We start from the raw sequence: 14,630 nt of genomic DNA on the forward strand, positions 1-14,630 counted from the left end.
ACGTACTGAATCCTGAAACAGCTAATATGTTCAGTTATGTGTGTACAATTACATATTTATAACCGATGGCCAGCTATACCAAGAAACTTCCTAGTAAATATTCATGAATACTCAGAATATATTTTTTTAAGATGCCGTTTTCAATATCCCCGGTACATTATGTTGTACGATAACAAACAAAATTAAATCTGCTCTCCAAATCTTCCCATTTTCATTTTCTTTCCTCTAGATATAATTTCTCTCCTCTTTCTGTTGCTTTGCTCCCTGTACCGTATTGTCTCACTAATTTATTTTTATTCTCGTAGTATAGTTTTCTTTCTTTGCTGACATAAACGTTTCATTCCCTATAAATATTTCCCCTTTCTATCTGAAACTAAATTCTTATATTCACCATACTTCTGTGATTCTACATATTTCAAAATATTTCCTCTTCAGTTTAATTTACCCGCATTTTCAAAATAATTTGATTCTTATTTATGTCTTGATTTCATTGCTTCTGCAGTTAATTTTATATATAACTCGTGTTTTCCAGCCATTTATCAAATTATTATGTCATACTTTATATATACACACAAATATTTCTTCTGCTGATTTTGGTGCCCTCTTTATACGTGATTTCTGTCTCTTTTCTCTGTACCTCTCTCATAAATAATTCTCATCCGATAACACTGGTCGGCATTTTGAAAAATAAAATAGGTTTATCTGAACCAATAGGTCATTCTGGAAATATTTTGAATGCTGATTTCGGAAATGACATCAATTTTCAACCATCATCTCAGGATTTTTCACAATTTAGCAATCAAAATTCTCATATTTTCCATTACATTAATTATATAATATAACCAAAGAAATACAAGCGAAATTTAAACTGGTACACAATTCAAGAAAACAATTTACACTAATAAATAGTGAACGAAGTGAGGGTGGATGGTATCCCCCAGTTAGGAAAATTTTCGGAAAAATCTTCCCAGCTGTCATGTTAAACCAGAGGAGCATCTTCCCAGCTGGCCCTTCCACTATAAGCGCTGCTGTTTCACTAAACAATTCACTGCAGATGCAATCCTGTGGTGAATCTTAAATTTTTTCACATAGGAAACCAAAGGTACCGTAAAAATATTTTAAACATTAAATTCATTGCACTAGAGTTGAAAATAGGCTTCATGTCATGAACATCTCTCTTCATCATCCAACAATACTCTACCAACAATTTGTATTCCACCTGGTTTGATATCTGCTCTCCATTTCAGTAATGTCTTTGAGAAATACATCTATCTCCCTGCTCCTCACTCACGTCACCAAGATTGGCGGGGAAAGAATTAAGATTAGAGTAGAGAAAGTGGATCTTCGGGTTCACGGAAACGATTCAACGTATCACTTACAATTGCTGCATAGTCAGAATGTTTCTTGCGTCCGAGGAAGTTACAACATTTTAAAAACTTAACAATGGGTTCCTAACAAATTGTGTCCAATTAAATTCTAGAAATGCTCATGTAACAGTAACTTGCGAATTTGAGGCCCAGTAAAAACACCTCCTGGTACCTTGGCTGCCGTCAGTGATGGAAAGGTCTCTGCTATACAGGGTGTTTCGTAAGTTCGTTTACAACGCTTGGAAGGTGATTGTACGAGTGAAAATAAGGTGGAAAGTTCATGTAACGAAATTCCGGAAACGGCTTTGTTGCCGAGTTATTGACGTTTGAAAACGTGGGAAAATGATTTTCCGAAGTGAATAATGGCAAAACGGGTGGAGAGAAGTCGTTGGTGTTGGGCGGTCCACTAAGAAATTGGGTACGCTCTTGTCAAAAAATCACGCGGCAATGTTGTGCAATGTCGGCGCAAGAGATTTCCCAAAGGACGCGAACGAAGATGGTGACGTGAGTGGGGTGGGTGTGCGTTCTGCGTGAGCTGGTATCGACGAAAATTGGGATGTGTTGAATGGCACCAAAAAACAAAGAAAATTTCCTGAGCGAAGGTCACCATGAACTAAAAACGAAAAAAATGAACTCTCATAGGTTGCATACCCTGAAGGGCAGATGGGTGTCTGTGTGATCATTTCCCGCTAGGGGCGCCAACAGTGTATGTTTCCTCATGAAGGAGCGCACATGTCTGTGCCATATTCGTGCTTCAGGTGCTGTGCCAGCAGCAGGTTGTTAAACATTCACGGTTGAATTGAAAGACGTGAGGTTCTTGTACAGTAGTGTTGGGGAAACATTTGACCTAGCAGTGTTACGTGTTAATTCTTAGCCACAGCCCTTCGAGTTCTGTGAAGTGTACTAGTGTTAACGGCCATAAACACTTGTAGCCCGGTGTAAGGGATGGTTGCACACACGTCCCAAGAGCTGGCGGACATGCATCTGAATTATGGGGAGGCTGGAGGTAATAGCCGTGCTGCAAGGCGTCTGTATGGGGCACGTTTTCCAAATAGGGTGTTACCATCGCACACCTTATTTCAAACTGTAGACACTCGACTTCGGGAAACAGGATCAGTGTTGCCACCTCGTCGAGAAGTTGGACGACCGCGAAGTGTGCGACGGTTTGTGAAAGATGTGCTAACTGCAGTGATGGATCATCCAGGCACCAGTACGCGCGCACTAGCCCACGAACGAAACACCTCCCATGTGAATGTGTGGCGAGTCCTGGCAGAAGAGGGGATGCACCCGTACAAATTGAAGAAAGTGCAAGACCTTTTACCTCGAGACTTTGGCCCACGTGAGGACTTTTGCCAATGGTTTGTTCATCAAATTGAAACTATCCCCAATTTTCAGAATACGGTACTATGGACTGATGAGGCTATCTTCACGAAAACTGGTGTGTTCAATAGTAAAAACAGCCATGTGTGGGAACATGAAAATCCACATGCACTGCTAGTGGCACATCATCAGCACAGATTTGCAGTGAATGTGTAGTGCGGGATACTGCATGACCATTTGATTGGACCGTACATTCTCCCTGTTCGCCTATGTGGACCCACTTATCAAGCATTTCTCAGTGAGGTTTTGCCTGAAGTACTAGAGGACGTGCCCTTGGCACTGAGACAAAGACTGTGGTTTCAACATGACGGTGCACCCCCACATTTCGATCGGAATGTGCGCCATTTCCTCAATACCGTATTCCACAACCAGTGCATTGGCAGGGGAGGGGCTGTGCCATGGCCACCTCGATCGCCTGATATTACGCCCCTGGATTTCTTCCTCTGGGGAGAGATGAAACGCCTCGTTTACGAAACACCTGTCGTGTCAGCCGAGGACCTCGTTGCCCGTATCAATGTAGCTGCAGCATCGATAGCAGAAACGCCGGGGTTGTTGGGTCGCACTAGACAAACCTTGATTCGGTTGTCGCCTCTGCTTGGAAGTACATGGTGGACACTTTGAAAACCGTCTGTGATGAGGTTCCCTTCACATCTCCATGAAGCATACTGTGTGCCCTTCAGGGTATGCAACCTATGACAGTTCATTTTTTTCGTTTTTACGTCATGGTGCCTTTCGCTCAGGAAATTTTCTTTGTTTTTTGGTGCCATTCAACACATGACAATTTTCGTCGATACCAGCTCACGCAGAACGCACACCCACCCCACTCACGTCACCATCTTCGTTCGCGTCCTTTGGGAAATCTCTTGCGCCGACATTGCACAACATTGCCGCGTGATTTTTTGACAAGAGCGTACCCAATTTCTTAGTGGACCACCCAACACCGACGACTTCTCTCCACCCGTTTTGCCATTATTCACCTCGGAAAATCATTTTCCCACGTTTTCAAACGTCAATAACTCGGCAACAAAGCCGTTTCCGGAATTTCGTTACATGAACTTTCCACCTTATTTTCACTCCTACAATCACCTCCCAAGCTTTGTAAACGAACTTACGAAACACCCTGTATAATGAAAGCACTGCCCTTATCAAGAATCACAGTGTCTCCACACACACCCTCCATACACTGTGGAGCTCACGCAACTTATCCTTGTCACCTAATTTCATGTCGAATACACCAAGTACGCTTTCCTCACGAAACTTTCTGTAAAAAACTGTACGTAATGGGTGAAAATGGGTTTCATATATGGAATCAGCATGCCAAAATTACTCGGAGACAACAATCATCTGTGAGACAACCGGCCAGCGCAATTACTCTCCTTTCTCAACTTCACATCCGCTTTTATCTATAGGTTTCCTTTCTCCTTCCTTCTTGGCTTATTTAGAATGATGGTGGTACTATTTTAAGGCCATTAGATTAGAAATTGTGGCAATTGATCAAACGAACCTCTCTCGGCACCCAGTAACGGCGCCAGGGAAAAGTGACGGGGGGGGGGGGGGAGCGGCAAAATATTGTTGGGGGCACTCACCTTAAAACGCCCGAAAACACTACATATATAAAATATATGTAAATATGTAATAATAATAATAAAAAACAATGATAATATTAATTATTTTTATTATTATATTCATGTACGGTGTTTTGTGTTTGTCTTTTATTTAAAGTGGACTTTTACTGCCCAAATTTACTTCTTGATTACGAGTTTATCTTATGATTTGCTTTAATAAAGACATTAATTCTTTTTTATTATTATTTGTGGGAACTGCTGCAAGTTGCGTTGTTTCTAGTGGCCTATTTCAGTATTGGAAGACATTTATAATTTTATAATTCATCGTCTTTCTTGAGAAGGAACTACTCACATAAATATTGAAGTTATAAGATAATAATATAATATAATATAATGAAAAAATATTTCGAAAAGTTTAATTTTCTTGCAAAATAAACACGACGTTGGAAGAAATTAATCTTCTTAAGTAATAGAAACAACGAAAGTTACTTAGTGAAGCGCAATTCTCCCGTAGGAGAGAACACATTGCCCACGTTCGGTACGTCCAGGACTTTACATTTCTTCTCAATAGCAAGGCCAGATAAATGAGGCAGCAAGCATCCAGCATCCTTTTTCGAGCAAGGCTTTTCAAAGGTTTCAAAGAAGAAAAAGTTCTTTCAGACGCTGCATTGGAAACTGGAATTGTTTCAGAGAATACAACTAGAGTGTGAACCTTGTGACATGCCAATTTATACTTTCCTAGGATTTCGAAGAAATCCATTAAGTGGAGTTCTTTCGTTCGAGCTTCGTAACGCTGAAGAGTTTTGATCAAAATATGCATTTCACCTTACAGGAATAAAAATCTGAAAAATTTATCTCATAATTCAAGAAATATCCTGACCCTGGTGCACCTCCTACTCTACCACTACAACGTATGTTTCTGCTAAAAATTACAGGCACCTGTGGAGTTCTTGGGAAGAAGTTATTCGATTTTGATATGTACGAGAAAGAGCGAACCTGCATCTAATGATTGAAGAGTGGCAAATCCTAAAAAGCATTCTTTTACCTGCCCACGATACACATATATGTCCTGTTCCTTTCTCGCAATGTCTTTTGTTTCATCTGAAATCAGTGCAAATACTTTCACCTCTTCCACTTACTGGCTTCTTTTGCTGAGAATAGGTGTGGACAATACGCAGATTAATTTGCTTTGAATCAAATTTTGAGTGTAATTTGCATTTTAAGGTTCAAGTTCAATAAGTTTCCGAATATTATCCCCTCATTTTGAAATTCACTTCAAGAGTATTGAAGAAATTCCCTTTGTTAAGGTTTGCATCAAACTCATCATCTCGAAAATCAAGTCCCTGAATAATAAGGAACCTCGATGAATCCACAACAACTGACATATAGTGCCGGTTTTCTTGGATCACCTTTGGTCCCGTGTTCGATACCCGGTGGAGGCACTTTAAACTGTAGGTCCAGTCCCGATTAGCCTTACTGTGCATAAAGTGTACGTAAAACACCAAATCAACCAACCAACCAAATCTTGAATCACCTTCAATGTCTTTCACTAATTAGTGTTGTCACTAATGACCCACGATTAGAATAATTTGCCCGTACTACAGATGATGTTTTGTGGTCCTCAGAATGTTCGTGATGTTTTTAAACCATCCACATTCAACCCTTTCCAGTTCTTAAAACTGGTTAACACTTAGGTTAATCGCGACTATTACAGGACATAAATGAATGAGAAATCTCCTATGCCCAGGTCGGCACTCGAATCTTGAACGAAAGTCACACACACACACACACACACACACACACACACACTATACTAAAGTAAATTAATATTTGTTAGTCAAGTTGGTATTATAAGCAGGAAATGTGATATCATGCAGAATATACCAATTAGAAAGGGCGAAAATCGTCATACTCTTATAAATGAGCTCTCTTATTATTTTTTAATTTTTAATTAACTTCAGTTGGGGGTGGACGGGGTGGGGGTGGGCAAAGTTTCTGACGCGCTCCCCTGCACCCCCTCTGGCGTCGTCACTGTTAAGACACCATAGAATTTAGTGATTTTCTATTGTGGGTTTCATTCTTGGTGTTCAATTGGGCCTATCAAGCCGAGAATCGAACGCATGTCACCTGTATAAAAGCCAAGCGCCCTATCACAGGATTGCCATACCTCTTCGCAGCTCTTGGAAACCGTTATCCCAGTAATAGGAGGAAAACTGCGTTGGCATTCTTGAAGACATCACGTCATTCTCAAAGACAAGTATTTAGTAAGGTTCTTCCGACAAGCACTACGCCCAACTCCCATCTCACCACTGTGAAAATGGTTATGTAAACAATATAATATGATCGCTTATAAAAACCTTTTGAGGCAACATCCCATGCATAAAGGCAACACAATGACTTCATTGCATGTAACAATGACCAGGTGAAGCGTTTTCCAGGTGCACTCTCTCATTGTTTAGTGCAGTAATTTGCGAGTGCATGTAAAGTGAGCGAATCACATGTGTGGTTTCGCGTGTATCTTCTTTGCACTGACTGTGTTATTCTCAGAACAGTGACCGATTTCACGTGGGTGGAAAAAGCTGGTCCAAATGTTGAATTCATTGCCTAACACTGTGGTTCCGAAAGTGTGGGGCGCCGTGGCTGGCTTACAGGGCTGACGCGAAATGTTCCAAAATTTTCAGTGAAATGATATGATTGTTCCAAATATGTGCTTATTTAGTACTTTTAAACACAAAATGTTTCTGAATTTGAAATATGTGTTTATTTTTTAACTTCAGGCAAGCAACCTGACATCACTAACTGAGCGTTACAAGTGTTAGATAGGTTGGGTCCTAATTGCGAACAGTCCTAATTGCGAACAATGCCTAACTCGTCCTAATTGCGAACACATAAAAGTGAGAAATAATGTCATGTCCTAATTGCGAACACATGAAACTGAAAAACCTGTTTTTATTTATTTTATTTATTTTTTATAAGGTAGTGAAGCACAGAGACAGCTGGTTTGACTAACAACAATAGTCAACCTGATTGACTTATCATGGTCTTCCGCTTTGTAAATCCCTCCAAGGTCATTTCATCCTTTCAGTCTGTCGACGTAATTTGACTTTCATTCGTGTGTCAATGACTCGAAACTCCCTTGGTGCCTTATGTAATGTAAAACTTCTTCAACAGGAAGCACCGAACAAATAATGTAGTGGAGGGATGAAAAATAGGCCACACTTTTATTATGGCGACTACCTTAATAAAGTCGAATTTTCTGTGATTCAACAAAACACTGACCAGTTTCAAGTCTTGAACTGAGTCCTTTAAAAAAATCGTTAAATAGTCTCGGGAAGTGTGAGAGAAAATTGTAGGTCCCAAGGCAGAAAAATGTGTTCGCGATTAGGACATAGTCTTCGAGTATATTCCTGTTCAGGCAACAAGTGTTCGCAATTAGAACTGTTCGCAACTAGGACTGTTCGCAATTAGGAGAATACCGTTACATAGGCCTACATTCTGACTTGGGCGCCGCGGAAATGTCTTGAAACACTAAGGGCGCCGTGAAAGAAAAAAGTTTGGCAATCCCTGGCCTAAGTTGTAATTAAGTCCAGGTTTATTCTTTGACTCGCGTACTTTCGACGTGGCCTTTGGCCACGTCTTGTACGCTCGCATGCGTGACCTTCGGCCACGTTGTGGGCGTGATCATATTATAGATGGGATAAAATGGCTGCATGTTGTATTGGATGAAGGGGAACAAGTGTATAAGTTTGCTAATTTGAAAAGTTTAGAAAGTAACTTATGTGTGAATGGGCTCTAATAAGGTACAAATATTCAAAATAGTATTGTCTATTTTCTTAATAATAAACTGAGTAAGTAATAACAGTTTCAAGATAATTAGTTGGATGTTTTGCATAAACGAATTCAATAACGACACTAAATTGAAAATGTAATATTTACGTCTTTTGTCATTTTCACATTTTTATACGTAGTTGAAAAATAATTCCCATCAAATTCTTCCCTCTCCTCTGTTATAAATTCTGACGCTCATGTTTTGAAATACGAAGAGTCTAGCATAATTCACTTACAATAGTTTTCGGGGCGAAAATAAACGTTCTTTAAGTTCCCTACAAACGTCGTTTCCATGGACATTGGACAACAACAAGCACAGCAAGCTCTAATGAATTGCATGTCATTATACCCCCTAAACATTTAGTTAAAACAGGCACGATATAGATATTTAAGTATTGAATATAACAATATAAACGTAATTGTATCTGGACTGAATCTTCTTATGTAGATGTTACCCTTCTTGCAGCCATCTTTTCAAAACCATGAGTTCATTCATCTGTGTGCTATTGATCTGTGAGTCTCGACAATTAAGAATTGAAGGAAACAATGTGTGCTGCAAGAAATGCCCGTGGCAACGGTTGCTAAGGACGTGAAAAAAGGGCATTTTCACCCTTAAAAAAGGGCTTATCGAGCGATTTCTTAATTTTCTCGGTCTTTTGGGATAATTTCATGGGGGGTCGTAATCGGACATTTTTTGCCTCCGCGGCTTCGTTCATGGAGAACATTTACGTCAGTGAGTCAGTCAGTCAGTGGTGGGATTGGGGCTTTATATATATTGGACTCGTGTACCTTCGACGTGGCCTTTGGCCACGTCTTCTACGTTCGCATGCGTGACCTTCGGCCACGTTGTGGGCGCAATCATGTTATAGATTGAGTTCTTCATAGATCTTAATGACTTTGAAAATGTCTGCATGTTGTATTGGATGATGGGGAACATATGTACCAGGTGGTTATAATTAAAGTGACGGTCTTCAGAGTGGTACAGCACGGGCTGTAATGAGAGTAGCAGTCTGAAACTTCGTAGATATGCTAATGAAGCAATGCGCTCGCGAATTATGAAAAAAAAAAAAAGTTCCAATTCTCGCCACCAGGGTAAAAAATGGCGCTGTAAGCAGTCGAAACGTGGAATTTTCCGTAACTCTGACGTCAAAGTCGGTGACATTGCCTAACCTTTGTGTGAGCTCCCTGGTTGTCGTTGGTGACGCTTGTTGCTTTTTCCTTTAGTAATGTTCATGTAATTCGAATAGTGAAATTGTAGCGATATTTTATTACAAAGAGTATTGTTTTCTGCGATTTATAGTGTTTTTCCTGTAACTATACCACGTTTTGACTGCTTACAGCGCCATTTTTTACCCTGGTGGCGAGAATTGGAACTTTTTTTTTTTTTTCTTTGCATAATTCGCGAGCGCATTGCTTCATTAGCATAATAACGAAGTTTAAGACTGCTACTCTCATTACAGCCCGTGCTGTACCACTCTGAACACCGTCACTTTAATTATAACCACCTGGTATAAGTTTGAAAAGTTTAGAAAGTAACATTATGTGTGTATGGGCTCTAATAAGGTTCAAATATTCAAACTATTATTGTCTATTTTCTTAATAATGAACTGAGTAAGTAATAACCGTTTCAAGATAAGTAGTTGGATGTTTTGCTTAAAAAATTGAATAGCGACTAAATTGAAAATGCAATATTTACGTATTTTGTTACTTTCACATTTTTGAACGTAATTGGATAATAACTGTTTTCCGTCATTCCCCTAAAATTCCTACCTTGCCTCTTTAATAAATTCTGATGCTCGTATTTTGAAATTCGAAAAGTCTAAAATAATTCCCTTACACGTCTCATACGCTCGCCGACGTGCTTCGCTTATTTGGAAAGTTTTGAACGTAACTTTACATGTGTACGGGCTCTAATATGGTACAAATATTCAAAATAGTATTGCCAATTTTCTTAATAATAAAGTGAGTAAGCAATAACCGTTTCAAGATTCAAGATTCAATCGCGACACTAAATTGAAAAATCAATATTGACGTCTTTTGGCATTTTCACATTTGTAAACGTAATTGAAAAATAATTGTTTTCCGTCTTTTCCCATCAAATTCCTACCTCTCCTCTGTAATAAATTCTGATGCTCATGTTTTGAAATTCGAAAAGTCTAGCATAATTCACTTACAGTAGTTTTCCGGTTGAAAATAAACTTTCTTTAAGTTCCATAGCAACGTCCGTTTCCATGGACAACAACAAGCACGGCTAGCTCTAAAGAATTGTTTGTTATTATACCCCTAAACGTTTAGTTAAAACAAGCACGATGTAGATATTTTCACATTGAGTATAATAGTATATGCGTAATTGTGTTTGGACTGAATTATCTTCTTATGTAGATGTCACCCTTGTTTGAGGCACCTTTTCAAAAGCAAGAGTTGATTCATCTGTGTGTGATCTGTGAGAAATATAATGTAGCTAGACAATTAAGAATTAAAGGAAACAATGTGAGCAAAAAAAAAAGCTTTGGAAACGGTTGCTAAGGATGAAAAAATGGCATTTTCACCCTTAAGGAAGGGCCGATTGAGCGATTTTTGAATTCTCTCGGCCTTTTGGGACGATTTCATGGGGGGTCGTAATCGGGCATTTTTCGCCTCCGGGGCTTCCTTCATGGAGAACATTTATGTCAGTGAGTCAGTGGGATTGGGGCTATATATATATTGGACTCGCGTACTGTCGACGTGGCCTTCGGCCACGTCTTGTACGCTCGCATGCGAGACCTTCGGCCACGTTGTGATCGCAATCATGTTTTAGATGGGGTTCCTCAATGATCTTAATGACTTTGAAAATATCTGCATGTTGTATTGGATGATGGGGAACATGTGTACAAGTTCGCTAATTTGAAAAGTTTAGAAAGTAACTTTATGTGTGTATGGACTCTAATAAGGTACAAATATTCAAACTATTATTGTCTATTTTCTTAATAATGAACTGAGTAAGTAATAACCGTTTCAAGATAAGTAGTTGGATGTTTTGCATAAACGAATTGAATAGCGACTAAATTGAAAATGCAATATTTACGTATTTTTATTTTCACATTTTTGAACGTAATTGGATAATAACTGTTTTCCGTCATTCCCCTCAAATTCCTACCTTGTCTCTTTAATAAATTCTGATGCTCGTATTTTGAAATTCGAAAAGTCTAAAATAATTCCCTTACAGTAGTTTTCGGTGTGAAAATAAACTTTCTTTAAGTTCCCTAGCAACGTCCGTTTCCATGGACAACAACAGGCACGGCAAGCTCTAAGGAATTGCATGTCATTATACCCCCTAAATATTTAGTTAAAACAAGCACGATGTAGATATTTACGCATTGAGTATAACAATATATACGTAATTGTATCTGGGCTGAAACTCCTTATTATGTAGATGTCACCCTTGTTTCAGGCACCTTTTCCAAGTCATGAGTTCATTCATCTGTGTGCTATTGATCTGTGACAAATATAATGTATCTCGACAATTAAGAATTGAAGGAAACAATGTGTGCAAAATAAATGCCCGTGGCAACGGTTGCTAAGGACGTGAGAAAAGGGCATTTTCACCCTTAAGGAAGGACCGATTGAACGATTTTTGAATTTTCTCGGCCTTTTGGGACGATTTCATGGGGGGTCGTAATCGGGCATTTTCTTCCTCCTGTGCTTCCTTCATGGAGAACATTTATGTCAGTGAGTCAGTGGGATTGGGGTTATATATATGTTGGACTCGCGTACTTTCGACGTGGCCTTTGGCCACGTCTTGTACGCTCGCATGCGTGACCTTCGCCACGTTGTGAATGCAATCACGTTATAGATGGGGTTCCTCAATGATCTTAATGACTTTGAAAATGTCTGCATGTTGTATTGGATGATGGGGAACATATAACTTTGAAAAGTTTAGAAAGTAACTTTATGTATGTATGGGCTCTAATAAGGTACAAATATTCAAACTATTATTGTCTATTTTCTTCATAATGAACAGAGTAAGTAATAACGGTTTCAAGATAATTAGTTGGATGTTTTGCATTTACGAATTAAATTGCGACACTAAATTGAAAATGTTATATTTACTTCTTTTGTCATTTTCACATTTCTGAATGTAATTGGATAATAACTGTTTTCCGTCATTCCCCTCAAATTACTACCTTGCCTCTGTAATAAAATTCTGATGCTCGTATTTTGAAATTTGAAAAGTCTAGCATAATTCCCTTACAGTAGTTTTTGGGGTGAAACTTTCTTTAAGTTCCCTAGCAACGTCCGTTTCCATGGACAACAACAGGCACGGCAAGCTCTAAGGAATTGCATGTCATTATACCCCTTAAATATTTAGTTAAAACAAGCACGATGTAGATATTTACACATTTAGTATAACAATATATACGTAATTGTATCTGGGCTGAAACTCCTTATCATGTAGATGTCACCCTTGTTGCAGGCACTTTTTCAAAACCATGAGTTCATTCATCTGTGTTCTATTGATCTGTGAGTCTCGACAATTAAGAATTGAAGGAAACAATGTGTGCAAAAGAAATGCCCGTGGCAACGGTTGCTAAGGACGTGAGAAAAGGGCATTTTCACCCTTAAGGAAGGGCCGATTGAGCGATTTTTTAATTTTCTCGGCATTTTGGGACGATTTCATGGGGGGTCGTAATCGGGCGTTTTTCGCCTCCGGGGCTTCCTTTACGGAGAACATTTATGTCAGTGAGTCAGTGAGTGAGTGGTGGGATTGGGGCTATATATATATTGGACTCGCGTACTTTCGACGTGGCCAAGGCCACGTCTTGTACGCTCGCATGCGTGACCTTCGGCCAATTTGTGGGCGTAATCATATTATAGATGGGATAAAATGTCTGCATGTTTTATTGGATGTAGGGGTTCACTAATTTTAAAAGTTTAAAAAGTAACTTTGTGTGTGTATGGGCTCTAATAAGGCACAAATATTCAAAGCATTATTGTCTTTTTTCTTAATAATAAACTGAGTAAGTAATAACCGTTTCAAGATTATTAGCTGGATGTCTTGCATAAACGAATAGCGACACTAAATTGGAAATGCAATATTTACGTGTTTTGTCATTTTCACATTTTTAAACGTAATTGGAAAATTATTGTCTTCCTTTATTTCCCTCAAATTCCTACCTTGCCTCTGTAATAAATTCTGACGTTTGAATTTTGAAATACGAAAAGTCTAGCATAATTCACTTACAGTAATTTTCAGGGTGAAAATAAACTTTCTTTAAGTTCCCTAGCAACATCCGTTTCCATGGTGAACAACAAGCACCGCAAACTCTCTAAGTAATTGTATGTTATTATACCTCTAAACATTTAATTAAAACAACCACGATGTAAATATTTTCGTATTGAGTTTACCAATATATACGTAAGTAATTGTGTCTGGGCTGAAACTCCCTATGTAGATGTCACCCTTGTTTGAGGCACCTTTTTGAACCAGGAGTTGATTCATCTGTGTGATCTGTGAGAAATATTATGTATTTAGCTACACAATTCAGAATTGAAGGAAACAATGTGTGCTGCAAAAAAATGTACGTGGCAACGGTTGCTAAGGACGTGGAAAAGGGCATTTTCACCCTTAAGGAAGGGCCGATTGAGGGATTTTTGAATTTTCTCGGCCTTTTGGGACGATTTCATGGGGGGTCGTGATCGGGCGTTTTTCGCCTCCGCGGCTTCCTTCATGGAGAACATTTATGTCAGTGAGTCAGTGAGTGGTGGGATTGGGGCTTTATATATATTGGACTCGCGTACTTTCGACGTGGCCTTTGGCCACGTCTTGTACGCTCGCATGCATGACATTCGGCCACGTTGTGGGCGCAATCATGTTATAGATGGGGTTCCTCAATGATCTTAATAACTTTGAAAATGTCTACATTTTGTATTGGATGATGGGGAACATATGTATAAGTTTGAAAAGTTTAGAAAGTAACTTTCTGTGTATGGGCTCTAATAAGGTACAAATATTCGAACTATTTTTGTCTATTTTCTTCATAATGAACTGAGTAAATAATAACCGTTTCAAGATAAGTAGTTGGATGTTTTGCATCAACGAAATGAATAGCGACTAAATTGAAAATGCAATATTTACGTATTTTGTTATTTTCACATTTTTGAACGTAATTGGATAATAACTGTTTCCGTCATTCCCCTCAAATTCCTACCTTGCCTCTGTAATAAATTCTGATGCTCGTATTTTGAAATTCGAAAAGTCTAGCATAATTCCCTTACAGTAGTTTCCGGGGTGAAAATAAACTTTCTTTAAGTTCCCTAGCAACGTCCGTTTCCATGGACAACAACAGGCACGGCAAGCTCTAAGGAATTGAATGTCATTATACCCCCTAAACATTTAGTTAAAACAAGCACGATGTAGATATTTACGCATTGAGTATAACAATATATACGTAATTGTATCTGGGCTGAAACTCCTTATTATGTAGATGTCACCCTTGTTTCAGGCACCTTT

Source organism: Lepisma saccharinum, chromosome 1 (genome assembly GCF_977018435.1).
Source record: "Lepisma saccharinum chromosome 1, izLepSacc3.1, whole genome shotgun sequence".
Lineage (NCBI taxonomy): Eukaryota > Metazoa > Arthropoda > Insecta > Zygentoma > Lepismatidae > Lepisma > Lepisma saccharinum.